At 34.7% G+C, this 15,373-nt stretch overlaps 1 protein-coding gene across 1 annotated transcript in view; it reads right to left on the bottom strand.

Moving 5' to 3' along the window:
* The window catches only part of CCSER1 (coiled-coil serine rich protein 1), a 1,250,826-nt gene that overhangs the window by 788,678 nt on the left and 446,775 nt on the right, over positions 1-15,373 (bottom strand). The window lies entirely within an intron of this gene.

Below are 15,373 nucleotides of genomic sequence, written 5' to 3'. Positions count from 1 at the left end.
TCAGAATGGAAAAATACAAACGTGTTCATTAAAAACATATACCTAATTCCTAAATATTTAAAAATATCTTTCGTATATAAGAACATTCTAATATAACCAAAAAATAAAGTTAAAATATAACATACAAAATGAGATATAAAATATAAAAATAATATAAGAATTCAAATATTTCAAGTAAATGAATAATAAGGATTCCCTTTTTATAATAGAGCTTAGGGAAAATTATAAAGCATATGTTAGCTATTCCATCATATTCCACTATATTCCATTAGATAAACTACTCAATATTACCCCTTGGAGAATAATTAAATACTGTCTTTAGCTGGAAACACCTACACTGATCTTCATAACTAACTTATAGTGAAAGGATGTGGATGATTAAATGCATGTAAGAGCCAATAAGAACATCAAAGAAGGCTTGTTAAAGAGGTGAAATTTAAGGTTAAGAATTTGCACAGGCAAAGTTGGTGGAGAAGGGCATGCCAAGCCTTAGGGAATAAAATGTGCAGAAGTTTGCAGTAAGAAAGCAACATGGCATATCTAGAGAAGAATAAAAAAGGCACACTGACCAGAGCAGAGCAGAGACATTAACTGGGAGATAAAGCTAGATAACCAAATTATGAAGATCTCTGAATAAAGGGTGAGGCGTTGGACTTTATAAAATAAGGGGTTGCTGGAATGTTTTGAAGAAAAATAGCATGATGAAACATAAGAAAGGATTAGGGAAGAGAAAGGAGAAACATAATAGTTATTCTCTCTCTCTCGTTTGTTCATTTGTTTTTTTACTATGCAACAAGTATTAGTATTCTCACTTATTATTATTTAATTCTTCATTCTACACAAGAGGAAACAAATTTGGAGACATTAAATAACTTCCCCAAAGGCACTAGTATGCAAATGTGAGAGATGAGATTCTACCAAAAGTCTGTGCAACTTAATAGCTTCTGCTCTTAGACACTTCTCAATGCTGTTTCTTGGTTATGAGACTACTGTACTATTTTGTACACTTAAGGCAATGAAATTTTTGACTAAAGAATTGATTGCAGAAAGTAACAAATACAGAGAGTAAATGATGAGGGGGAAAAGAATGATTTTAGAGATTTAGTGACACACTGGCTGAGAAGAAAGCTGTGTCAAAGTGGGAGCCCAGTTTTAAGCTTTGGCATTTAAGAAAATGGTGGTGAAAACAACATGTAGATATTTGGGGAAAGGGAACATTAACACTAAGAAGCGCTATTTCCGTACATGTTGAGTGTGAAGGATCCACTGCAGGTACCAAAGTCCTTGAATGCTCAATTCTCATATATAAAATGATGTAGTATTTGCACAAAACTTATGCACATCATCCTGTATACTTTAAATAATCTCTAGATTACTTATAATACCTAATGCAATGTAAATATATGTAAATCACTGCCAGCACATGGGAGATTCAAGTTTTGCTTTTTGGAACTTTCAGGAAATTTTCCCCGAATATTTTGTCTTTGGTTGAATCCTTATATGCTGAACCCGCAGATGCAGAGCAACCACTATATTTGAGAGAGATATGAGCAACTGAAGAGAGTGCACCAGAGAGTGGCGCTTTCTTCCACTCACCAATTATCTCCCCTTTCTTCATTTAAAAAAAACTGTTTTTTAAAGAATGACTATTTCCATTCATAATCTTCCTTTCTCATCCTAATTTTCATCCAAAATATTTAGAAGTCTGGAATCCCACCTATCCTGTCATTATCTTAACATGTCCTTTTTTTAAATCAAGGACTTCATTTTTAATGTAATCCAACAAACTTTATTCTCTTTACTTCTACAGAAAATTCGACTATGACAATCTTGTCTTTTTTGTTTAAGAATATTCTCCCTCTTCCCCCCACTCTTTTTACGCTCTATTTTCACCAAATCTATACATTATTTTGGAGAGGCTGCATAACAAAGTGGTTAAGAGTATGTGCTCTGAAGCTCACAGTGCCTTGGCTATTTAAAATCCTGACTTAAAATGCCTAACCACTGTGAATCTCAACTTCCTTACCTATGAAACAGAGATGATAATAAGAACACCGTTATCATAGGGCTGTTAGGAAGGTAAAATGGGATAATATTTGTAAATGGCTTAACAATAATGCCTGGTACCCTGTAAGCACTATATATATGCTAATTATTTTATAACTCTGCTTCTTTGCATACCTTACCTCTGTTCTCTTCAGACCCACTTGTTTCTTCTCTTCTCTCTTAACTTTCCCTAAACTTGCTCACTTCAAAAATCACAGAAGGGTAATGAATCACATCCACATTTAAGCACATCTAAGCAAATAAATTAACAAATGTGTAACTTTAGGCATGGCCTTTTATCCTAGCCTCTCCTGTATTGATGACTTATTCAGAAGTCAGGTGAATGAGCGATTTGGATAAGACACCACTACTTCAAATCCAACATAGATCAAGCTCATGATTTTGTCCCCAGAACTAGAAGTTTGAATTTCCTCTTTCAAGTTGAGCAGTGCCATTCTTTCCACTCCCCAGGTTTATAATATCAAAACAATCTTTCATATGTTTTCTCCTCTGTCCCTATACAAAAATCAGTCATTAATCTCTTCACTTCACCTGCAGTTTTCAGTTTCCTCTCTTTTCCTAGATACCTATTGATGCTGTTCCACTGCACACTCATTACCTCAAACCCGGATCAGTCTAAACTGATCTTCATCCCCCTCAATAACCTTTCCTCTAGTAAATCCTGCATATTGACAACAAATTAGTTTCTAGTTAGGACTGCTACTTTCAGACACACTTCTGCACAAAGAAATTAGCATAAAATTAACTTAGACTCTTGGCCATTTAAGAGTGAAACCATTCAGCGAGCATTGCCCCTTTCTTAATATGACTACAAAGCTGTTGAGCCTTTCTGCCACATGCACAGATGAATGTGTAAGAACAAGCAGCTAGCTTCTGTTTTTGATTAATACTGTAAGACTACGTCACTCTCTTGGTGGTCCTCTGGAATAGTACAACAAAGCCCCAGGTTCCCTGGGCAAAAATCTACTTTTGGCTTAGTTTGGTCTATCTGGGAGCTTGGCTGGTATATTAGTTTTCCAGAGCTGCCATAACAAAATACCACAGACTGGGTGGTTTAAATAACAGAAATTAATTTTCTCAAAGTTCTAGAGGCCAGAAGTCCAACATTAAGGTGTTGGGAAATCAGGTTTCTCCTGAGGCCTCTCTACATGGCTTACAAGTGACCATCTTTGTTTGTTCCCATGGTCTTCTCTCTGTGCCTGTCCAAGGCCAAATTCCCTCTGTGTGGGTGCATTCCTGGTACCTTTTGTTTTTTTTTACTATAAGGACACCAGTCATATTGGACGAGGGCCCCATCTTTTTGACCTCATATAATTGTAATTACTACTTTAAAGCCCCTATCTCCAAATTGAGTCACACTGAGGATTACAGCTTCAATATATAAATTCTGGGGATCTGTCTCTTGAACTGTGCGTGACACCCATAGAAACTCCAGGGTCTAAGCTTGATTTTATTTTGTAAACACAAGAACCTTGCATACCTCTCTCTTGAGGGCAAGTACTGTCTTCCCTCTTTCCTTCTATCCTTCCTTTCATTATTTCTTTTTGCAGCTTCAGAGACTGTTATTCAGTGAATATTTGTGGGAAAAACTGAACAGAAGACTGTGAGTCTATGTATAAATTGAATTAAAGGGCCTATAAAATAAAATGCCACATAATAATCTATTTGCTTAAAAAAATCTATTGAACTTAAAAAAGCAGTGAGTCATTAAAAAATAAATCCCCTTAAGAAATGGAGGCGCAATTAAATTATCGTAAAAAATACCTTATTTTGAAAGTGTTTTCCCATTGTGTTTTCCCATTTAAATTTTAAACGCAGGCATGATTATTTCTTTTTTACTAAAATATTACCTATTTGTGCTTCCCTGGCAGTCCAGTGGTTAAGACTCTGCACTTCTAATGCAAGGGGTGCGGGTTCGATCCCTGGTCTGGGAACTAAGATTCCACATGCTGTGTGGTGAGGCCAAAAAAAAAACAAATAAAAAAAAATAAAATAAAGTATCACCTATTACAAGCCAAATAACAGTGGTTATTACTCACTGATTGATAAGTTTCTTTATTCATCCAGATTTCTTACTATCTTGAACTTCCTTCACTTCCTAAACTCTTAGGAGAAATGACAAGGTCCATTTGAACTTGTCCTAATGAAGTGTAAAATAAACTATATCTGAATTTTCCTTTTTCTTTTCCTATGTCCCATCCTACAATCAGTGCTACTTTAAAGAAATATTTTGTATACATTTGGGAATATCAATACTATTTTTAAAATTGTCACAGATGGATCCCATTTTTCATAATGATTTATCATTACTGAGTATTCACTGCATTTCATTCACATTATTTACCTTACAAATACACAGCACACTTTTGGAAAAAAAGCCATGATAGTCTGTGTTCCGATGGTTTGTTTTAATATTCAGGGCAGAGTATAAAGAGCATTTCTAAGAAGTTCAACATGGTAACACTTGCTAAACTGATCAATATCACTGATGTCTACAAAATCCTGTTAAAGATAATAAATACAGTCGCATGTAACTATCAGAGAAAAAAAAAAACTACAGAATTAGTAGAGTTAGTCCTCAAACACAAACAGGAGTAGAGTTCCGGCTCCTGTCCATGTCTCACCCTCAGTAATCTTACAGAAAAATGTCTGTGTAGCTTGTGGCAGGCAGTCAACTTGACTCACGTTCTATATAGTGTAAAAGCCTCACATAAGTTTATAATCAGGAGAACAGTTGTTAAACTACCAAGAACAGCTACAGGAGTGATGGTGTTAAGGAAAAGAATTCTCATTACAATAAGATAAGTGAGGATTTCCTTTTGTTTTTTTTTAACATCTTTACTGGAGTATAATTGCTTTACAGTGGTGTGTTAGTTGCTGCTGTATAACAAAGTGAGTCAGCTATACATACACATATATCCCCATATCTCCTCCCTCTTGTGTCTCCCTCTCACTCTCCCTATCCCACCCCTCTAGGTGGTCACAAAGCACTGAGCTGATCTCCCTGTGCTATGCGGCTGCTTCCCACTAGCTATCTATTTTATGTTTGGTACTGTATATATGTCCATGCCACTCTCTCACTTCGTCCCAGCTTACCCTTCCCCCTCCCCATATCCTCAAGTCCATTCTCTAGTAGGTCTGCATCTTTATTCCCATCTTGCCCCTAGGTTCTTCATGACCTTTTTTTTTTTTTTTTTTAGATTCCATATATATGTGTTAGCATACGGTATTTGTTTTTCTCTCTCTGACTTACTTCACTCTGTGTGACAGACTCTAGGTCCATCCACCTCACTACAAATAACTCAATTTCGTTTCTTTTTATGGCTGAGTAATATTCCATTGTATATATGTGCCACATCTTCTTTAAAGCTAAATGCTTATTATCCCATGACCAGGATTTCAATTTGATGGGGGGCTGCATGATGAGCTGAGAGACTGTGAATATCTGAAGCACTGATGGAAAAACACCATTTCTCTTGGGCTGTGATTTACAATGAAAAGGATGTGTGTGGCAGGTGGGGAGGAGGAAAGGACTGGGAAATTGTTAAGTCCTGTGTGTGAGGAGATACTTCATGAGATTTAAAGTGGAGCCCAGGTCACTCCCACTCTGTTTGGTCAAACAAACCAAGAATGCCCTGAAGGTAGTAAAAATATATGAAACGTCTGAAGGTTAATATAAAAGACAGGGAGAGGTGGGTCGTTAAAAGTTAATCTATTCAAGTGATTCTAGTGAAGAAAGCCAGTAAGAGATGATAATAGGATACCAAGAAATTACTCAGAAGTAAGACTGTGAATGCAGACATATGCCCTCATGTGTCTTTTATGAGCATCCTGTTATTTTTTGCAAGGTTTTCAGGATCTTCCAATAGGGCCAAATCTAATTTGCCAGGGAAGAAGCAAATAGATGACAACTACACAGTTAGGGCATTTGTTTTTCGGACATATTTTTAAGACACTTTCCAACCCTGCCTCTCAACCACAACACATACAAATACATTATACTCAACAACCCCCAACACACCTACACACCTGTGCACATGCACACACATGTGTGGGCACACACACAGCTGGCATCCTGGTACCTTTTCCGTTCTCTAATATCACAATTTTCTCAAATCCACACTTGAATTAGTACATCCTGTGACTATCTTTCAACAATGAATTCTTATATTTGCTGTATGGACAGAGATGTAGATGGCATCTGCAGGATTTTTGCTCCCCAGATCAATGCCAGCAGTTTCTTGGTCTGTGGTCCACAGAGTTACATGTATCCACAATATTAAGTGCTTTTCTGCCCACTATTCATTACCAAAAAAATGGTTTCCTTTTCTGAAGGTTTCTTGAGAGAAAAAAATGCAGCTTTGGTAGGTACTAAACAATTTGCCAGTAGGATAGATAGTCTTGGATGTCAACTAAGTAAAGAGAAATGTCTGGAAGAAACAATTCAAGAATATTTATAGGTTGCAATTATCTCTCCAGTGGCAGTTAAATTTGACATAGCATCTGCCAAGTCCTTAAATAAAATAATTTTTTTCAAGAATGTGTAGTAAACGAGGAAGCATAGTAATATCAGAAAATGGGCCTTAATATTCAGAATAGCATTAGGTTTCATAAGCAATAGAGGCATATTGGGACACAGAACTTTCAGCAGATACTGAATTAGACCACACTTTAAATTTAACTATGTGTCCAAACCATGGTAGATGTTCCAAGAGTTACATGAAACAAAGCAATATGCTGACTACGAGCTTTTTGCAAAGCCCTAAATAAGAAATAAATAGCATAATGTAACTAAGGTAACTGTGGATTATATTAAATTTCATCCTAGATTACATTATTAAAATAATATTTTAAATCGTAAGTTTAAATCTAGACAAAGTGCCACCTTAAGTGAAAGCGGAATTGTTTGGGGGAAGATAGAGATGAATTAAAATCATATCCTAGGGCTTCCCTTGTGGCACAGTGGTTGAGAATCTGCCTGCCAATGCAGGGGACACGGGTTTGAGCCCTGGTCTGGGAAGATCCCACATGCCGCGGAGCAACTAGGCCCGTGAGCCACAACTACTGAGCCTGCACGTCTGGAGCCTGTGCTCCGCAACAAGAGAGGCCACGATAGTGAGAAGCCCGCGCACCGCGATGAAGAGTGGCCCCCGCTTGCTGCAACTAGAGAAAGCCCTCTCACAGAAGCGAAGACCCAACACAGCCAAAAATAATAAATAAATAAATAAAATTTTTTAAAAAATTAAAAATCATATCTTAGCTGCAAACGGAAGCTAAGAAAATCACTTCTATAAAATGGACTCCCTTGCAAGAAAATGATTTTAAAACAGACTTTATTTCAGCAAACACTTATGAATATTTCTTAAAAACAAAATTTTGGAAAGATTTTAAAATCTAAAGATAGGTACTATATCTGGATATATTATTTATTCACTGATTATCTATCCAAAATTTGCTACACTATGCAGTTTGATCAGAGGTTTAGCAGTATTTAGAAATTCTGTGAACCAGTGAAATAATCTCTGCCACAAACCTGGGGCTTAAGGGCCAGACTATAGCTCTGGAACATGCAAGAAATAGGAACACCAAAATCAAGGGCCAGTTCTAAAGGAAATAAGAATCATGGAAGTGCTATGAAGTTGGAATCAAATCTCAATCTGGGCAACAAGTTGAGAAGTAATGTTAGCATACATTTTTTAAAAGTGGGGTAAGAGAAGAGAACTAATATTTATTTAGAACTTTAGACCTGCCAGATACAATTTAAATCTAATTTTCACAATAAACTTTATAAGAATTTTTATCCTCTTATTCTATATGTGGAAACCTAATGCTTATCAAAGAAACTGAATAAAATAGAATAAAATAACATTGCTGAATTGTAGATCTAAGTAAGATTTGAATTCAGGTTTTGCCTAATGTTAGATCCATGATCATTTTATTTCACTAGTGGTCCTCAGGCTTTGTGATAATAAAATAATAACTAATACAAGTTGAGCGTTTGATATGTGTCCAACACTGTTCCATGCATTTAAAACATATTAACATATTTAATATTCTCAACCAACTTAAGTGATATGTTAATATTATTATCTGTAGGGTTTAACTTGCCTAGGATCACTGAGCTAGTAAGTAAAGAGATGGGATATAGACTGTATATTCTGGCTCCTTAAACTAATGCTCTTAACTACACAGTGCGTCCTCATGATACTTGAAGTAGTATCATGATACCTCTCTCTTAAGTAGTATGGGATGACGGGCCCAGAACAAGAACCAAATCTGGTCCGCTGCCTATTTTTGTAAATAAAGTTTTATGGGACTCTAGCTATGCTCATTTGTTTACATCATATATCTGCTTTCTTACTACTACTTAATTGAGTTGTTGCAATACAGTCTATATGGCCAGGACTTTACAGAAAGACTTTGCTGACCCCTCATGAAGGCCATGGATAACAAAACAATATTTGTCTATTTTTGAGGTAAGTGAATAAAATTTTTCATAATAATTCATTGTTCTTTTTAAACTCCTCATCTCCTCTTACTTACAGAAGCTCATCTAACCAAGAGAACAAAACAGATGTATCTATTTGTCGTCACATGTATTTGTCATAAATATGAGTTATTTTGATTTTATTAATAGCTAGCCCACTATACAGAGCTTATTTCACTTTAAATAACAATAACAGAAAATAATTATTTAAACTACAATACTTGAAATAGTAAACATCTGTATTCCTATTAGTAAATTTATATTAAAAGTCAATACTAGTTTTCTCAAGGTTTCATTTTCATCAAGGTTAAAATGAAATAGTTAAGGAATAACTGTCCTGCATCTAAATGAGTCACTAGATGTTAAAACGCTTTTGCTAATCTGTAAACATGTGAACACTTTACAGTTTATGTTACTCCTAAGCAACTGCATTATGCTGTCTGAATTTGTAACACCATCTTTTATATACTCGGTGATTAAAAATAGGCATTTTCACTGTAGTTAAATATGCCTTTGTTTCTGATTTTCAAACCTGAATAAAACACAATTTCTGTAAAAGTGTGTCTCAGAGGAACACAATTGGAGGCTTTCCACAGCATCATTTGCTTAAATGGCTCTCTGCTCTCTCCTTCCCTCCCCCACCAGAAGCACTGAACCCGCTAAGCATCCCCTAGAGATCCCGCAGAGTGCCACCTGCTGTACATTTGCTATGTTGCAGCCTGAAATTCTTGATGTGAGATTCAGCCCATCAAATCACACAATAGTATGTGAGTTGTATTACAGCTGAGACATTAATGCTGGATGCAAGAAGAAAATTAAAAGTTAAACATGCATAGCAGAACCACATTAGTGGTTATTTGATTAATTATTGAATATGATTATAACACAAATAACCACATCATTCAGGTACAATGAGGGTGGCGGTTATTGTTAATACAGGGCTGTAGTTTGTTTTTAATAAGTAATAAAATAATACACATGACTGGCAGATTATGTAAGTACTCATACCGGGAAAGAATTCTCTGCCTGATTGTTATACCCTTTCTCTCACTGATCCCACTCCGTTTTTAGTTTGACATCATTGTTTAAATATGAAATGATACACTGATGGCAAAGGGAAGAGAAATACAGAGGAAAATAGCATTGTAGGGGATGGAGTTGGTGTAGAGGGAGCCACTCAGAGGACACACAATTTGGGAAGACTGAGTTTTTTAAGGCAACGTTAAACATATATAAGAAAATATTATGTATATGCAATGATTTTGACGGAAACACATAAGAAAATATACCATGAATATAAAATAAATATCTGCCTTAATTGCACATGTCCACCCCTCCTCAACCACTACCTCTACACATGTAATCTTACCTTGACTACCATGTTTAACATCCCCATACTTTTCAAAATGTATATTCTTTAATAATATTTAATAATTATTTAGCTTTGCATATTTTTAAACTCTATATTCTGTATGAATTTATCTGTGACTTGGTTTTTGTGTTGAAAACACTCTTTGTGGGACATGATGATACATGAACATAAAGCATTCTATTACATGAATATACCCGGAGGGAGAGTAATTTGGTACAAGCCTTTGGAAAAACTTTGATATTATCTAGTAGTTTTGAACATGCACTTACGTAGTAATTCTGCTTCTGAGAGAGACCAGATTCTCATGGAGAGATTAACACTTTGCTCAAAGTCATATGTACCTACTGAGATTTGATACTCAAATTTGAGCAGTCTGTCCTAGTACAGACTAGTATATTGTGATCACTATATTAGATTGCCTCTGCAGTATAAATAACAACTTTAGGTAATATAAGTAATACTCTTTAAAGAAAAAAATAATACCTCAGTATGGAGGGTACTCATGTAAGATGAACGTTTGGTCATCATTATTAATTAACCTAATAAAATTTATAATATCCTTCCAAAACTAAGACATGTCTTACCTTAAAACATACTTTAAAAATTTGTTCAGGGCATTCATTTTCACATCCTTCAAATTCATAGACCAATGACTTACAAAGAAATAAACCAATAATTTAATAACTGAGAACAAGCTGGAAAGAGTTACTATTTCTATTTTAGGCTTTAGCTTTATAAATTAATACTTTGTATAGATTGTTTTACATATTGAAATTTCTAAAGCCTGGGAAATATGCTTTTGGAATTAATCAGTAGATTGACAAATCCACTGACTGTTTATCTTTTCTTTTCTTATCATATTTACTTCTCAGCATCATTCCTCAAGTTGGCTTTCTTAAAGCAATGTTTTCCCTTGCTTCTTGATATTACTCTAATACTCTAATTACTCTAATATGGTTTTCAAATTTTCTGAAGCTTTCCTGATTTTTAGTTGTTTTATCAGTTATTGAGAGAAGAGCGTTAAAATCTTCAGCTATGATTGTGAAGTACCTACCTCTTCATTTAGTTCTGTCAGATTTTGCAACATATATTTACAAGTTACATGCATAGGTCATCCACATGTATGACTGTTATGTCTTCCTGATGAACTGACTCTTTTGTGTGTGTGTGTGTGTGTGTGTGTATATTTTTTTTTCACATCTTTATTGGAGTATAAATGCTTTATAATGTTGTATTATCATTATGAAATGCAGCTCTTTGATTCTGGTGATATATCTTATCTTTATATCTACCTGACATGGGTAGAGCCACTCTAGTTTTCTTGCATTTGCAGTTTTTGTGGTGTATCTTTTTCCAATTTTTATCTTAAACTAATTTTTATGCAAGCAAAAACAAGCAAATAAACAAAGTAGGTAGCAGAAACTTGGAATTTTATTATTTTCAAAAGATAAATATAAAGAGCAGTCTAATTATTATATTGTTATCTAGATTTACATGGGTAATTGCTTGTTTTTGGTGAATTTCCTTACTTCATGACTCTCCACTGTTGCTTTTTCCTTCTGTAATTATCCATTGTCGGAGTTCCTATTCTATAGGCTTTTCATTTGCTTTTGAGATTTGCTGATAGGAAAATGTTAGTTTATAAGAACGTTGTTATAGATTTTGGAATCATTTCACCAAAATGTGCTAAAAGAAAAAAATCTTTAAGGAATGCCCACCATACAATGATTTATGGTGAAGTTCAAAACACTCCAAATTTTGTCATATATTTATGTATTATATTTAAAAATAAAAGAAATAAGTTTATGTTTAAAATTATCCTTGAAAGTTTCCCATTATTATTTTTTAGAGATAATAAAATTAGTTTGAACTGCTAGATTGTTGAGAAAAAAAGAAAAATGGGTAAGAGCTCTTTATTCAATGGCAAACCCAAATGTTTATGTCAACTACCTGAGCTTGTAAATTATATTGATTCTCGAACAAATAGTTCTCTGATTTTCACTAATGTAATTTTATTGTTAGATTCCCCTGATCATATCAACATTTTAAAAATTTGTTTAACATTTATCTAACTTTAAAAAAAATGTCTTATATGATTTAGGAAATTTGCTAGGAACATTTCTTAAACATAAATTAAAAAGGCAAGCATGGGCTTCCTTGGTGGCGCAGTGGTTGGGAGTCTGCCTGCCGATGCAGGGGATGCGGGTTCACGCCCTGGTCCGGGAGGATCCCACATGCCGCGGAGCGGCTGGGCCCGTGGGCCATGGCCGCTGGGCCTGCGCGTCCAGAGCCTGTGCTCCGCGGCGGGAGAAGCCACAGCAGTGAGAGGCCCGCGTGCCACAAAAAAAAAAAAAAAAAAAAAGGCAAGCATGGTGGGTGGAGGGGCATTGCAAACAATCTTGGATAAACATTCTTATTAGCTGTTATCTTACTAGAAACTATGCACTGCATCTAAAATCCCTTCCCAGTAGTCTTCTTGGTCAGTTACCGAACAGTACAAACAAATTCTATAATAAGAGAATAACAAAAAGAGAACAGCGCAAACTGAAAGGAAACATCAAAACAAAAACTATTTCTACAGATATTGTATTAAATATTGTCTTCTTTTACAGGTAATGGAGTTATGTGAAAAAGTTAACAAAAAAGGAAGAAAAATTTATATAGTTCTCCCTTGCTGTAGTCACTTTTATTAAAAATCACTAATATGAAAAAATAAAGTGACAACAGAATTTCTTAGGGCCCAAAGCCAGCCTTTTTTTTTTTTTTTTAAATAAAGGAATTGATATTTGGGGTTGTCATAGCAAATGATCTCCAAAGAAGGGGGATAAAATTGACAGTGTGAGCTTCCATTCAGATTATTCACACTTGACCTATCTAAGAATTAAAATCTAAGATGGCAACAGAGTAGCATTAGGAAAAATCTCAAATAGGAGTGGTTTCCAGTGTGATACACTAAACTCATTAATGACTTTTTTCATCTTAAAAATAAAATAATTGGGATATTCTGCAGTTAAAAATTATCTGTAGTGGGAAGCAGCAGCATAGAACAGGGAGATCAGCTCGGTGCTTTGTGATGACCTAGAGGGGTGGGATAGGGAGGGTGGGAGGGAGGCTCAAGAGGGAGGGGATGTGGGGACATGTGTATGCATATGGCTGATTCACTTTGGTGTACAACAGAAACTAACACAGTATTGTGAAGCAATTATACTCCAATAAAGATCTATTAAAAAAATTATCTGTATACACAGGTGGACTACTAAGCATCATAAAAATAAGTTAATAGAAATAAACTCTATTTGTCTATGTTAAAAAAGGTATTATTAATCTAAAATGAATAGCTGGAATTAAATTCAGCAATGAAATCTGAATTGCCATTTAAAAACTCATGGCTTAGAGAATATTTTCTTTAAAGGCACCTATTATGAATATCATTTTTCTAGAAGAGATGTTAATGCTAATCATATAATAGTATTGCTTTTCTTGCTGACCATAAAGAGTAAGACCCCCTGATCTCTGAATGGGCTTAACAAACAGATGTAATTATTGTTCATTTTACATTAGCTTTAAAAGTCAATTCTCTTCAGTTTCTTCAAATACTCTTTAATGAAGAAAAACAGATAGAAATATAAAAACAATCTCAGTATATTCTGAATATTGACTTTATAGTGAATATCACTGCATATTTTTAAATTATAAAATTAAGTACATAAGAAAGCCCCTTGACTCTTCCTGTCAGTTTTTCCTACTTCCTTTTACTTTTTTGATTTTTTTTAAATTAAAATCCAGACCAAAGAGAGAGGTAGAAAACTGAATACTTGACTGTTACAGACTTTGAGATTAATATCTTTTAATATAACAGCTATTATTAAGTTGGCGTTGTTCAGAGAGGTTCAGACTACATGTCAAGCAAAAGGTTAGGAAGCCTGGACTGGTGCAGACAGAAACACTTATGTTGTCAATATAGAAACCACATAGTCATACATATAGCGGTGTACTGGTAAATATTTAACAACAGCTCTCCAAAATTTAAAAGCCCTACCTTGCATTGTTTGCCAATTTCTGTGGCATAATATTCCCGTGTGGCTGATTTCAAGCTAACAAAGTGACATAAATGAATGCACATTAGCTATTATATAGTATTTCTACATATAGATCCAATAGATGTAAATAAGCTCACAAGTGTAATTAATAGTAAAATATAGTAAAGTTAGTAGGAAATGTAGAGATTTAAGTACTGATTACCCTTTTAAAAATATGATTTGTTTCATTATAAGTGTATATAATTTAATTTTTTTAATGCCTGTGCTTAACTGTCAGCTCATAAAATTCCTGAAATTCTAACAATGATCAAGTATAAGCACACCACTCCTACACACCACTGCATAGACACAAAGACCACCCCAGAGATATAAACTGGTTTGGGATGCAGAGATCTCTTCCAGTTATTACTTTAATAGCTGACAGGAATACATGACTGGATACCCCTAATAGCCTATGACAATCACTTCTCTTAAATTCCCTTCTCTCTCCCTGATTCATTTCTGGCCTCTAGTGGTAGCCACTAGTGTTGTTATTATTGTTTTTATCAGTGTTAGAAAAGGAAATATCAGTGGTCATCATTGTAAGTGAGTCATAATACTACTCATATTAAATAGTTGTATTTTTCTGTTCTCACACTATTTATGAACATCCCTTATCAATAATGAGAAATCAGTTAAACGATAATAGGACATGATAAAATGTCACTGAATTGAGAGTCAGAAATCTCAGGCTGTTGTTCCGGATTCACACCCACTAGAGGAAAGTCATTTAAAATTTTGGTCCCCTCATTTTACATCTTTGAAATAATATTGTTTACACTTTTTACAGAAATCCTCCAAAGAAAATAACTGTTGCAATTATAAAAATAAAACCATAACATACTTGAATCCTAAAGAATGGCTGATTCTTGGACATAAAGATGAAAGACTCCACTGCGTATTTTCCTGCCTAGCTCATCATCTAACTGGGCATAGACTGAAAGAGGGCACCTGGAGTCAATGGGCAAAATCAATCAAACATTCAGATGAAATTTTACTAGATTAATTGTTATTGGAACAAAAATGACTAAATAAACTACTTTTATGGTATCATATAAAGTCTCAATATCATTAAAATGAAGTCCAGTTAATAGGTCTCTCAATAGCTTTTTAAAAACATAACAGCTGATGCCCATTTCTCTTTATCTGACTTTTCCCAGACTTGGTATCAATTTATTCTTTTTTAATTCCTTCACAGAATCTTAGAATTTTGGGGAAGAGTACCTTATAAACAGAACTACAAACCCTTTATTTGACATATGAGAAAGGCTAAGTTCCACGAGGATACCTGACCCCTGCCCAGTGTTATGCAGTTAACTATTGATAGAAGCAGGGATTAACCAGGTCTACAGACTTCACTATCTACCA

This window comes from Lagenorhynchus albirostris, chromosome 4, assembly GCF_949774975.1.
Source record: "Lagenorhynchus albirostris chromosome 4, mLagAlb1.1, whole genome shotgun sequence".
NCBI classification, from domain to species: Eukaryota; Metazoa; Chordata; class Mammalia; order Artiodactyla; family Delphinidae; genus Lagenorhynchus; species Lagenorhynchus albirostris.
Note: the sequence above shows the minus strand (reverse complement) of the source record. Positions and strands in the feature narration are given on the sequence as shown.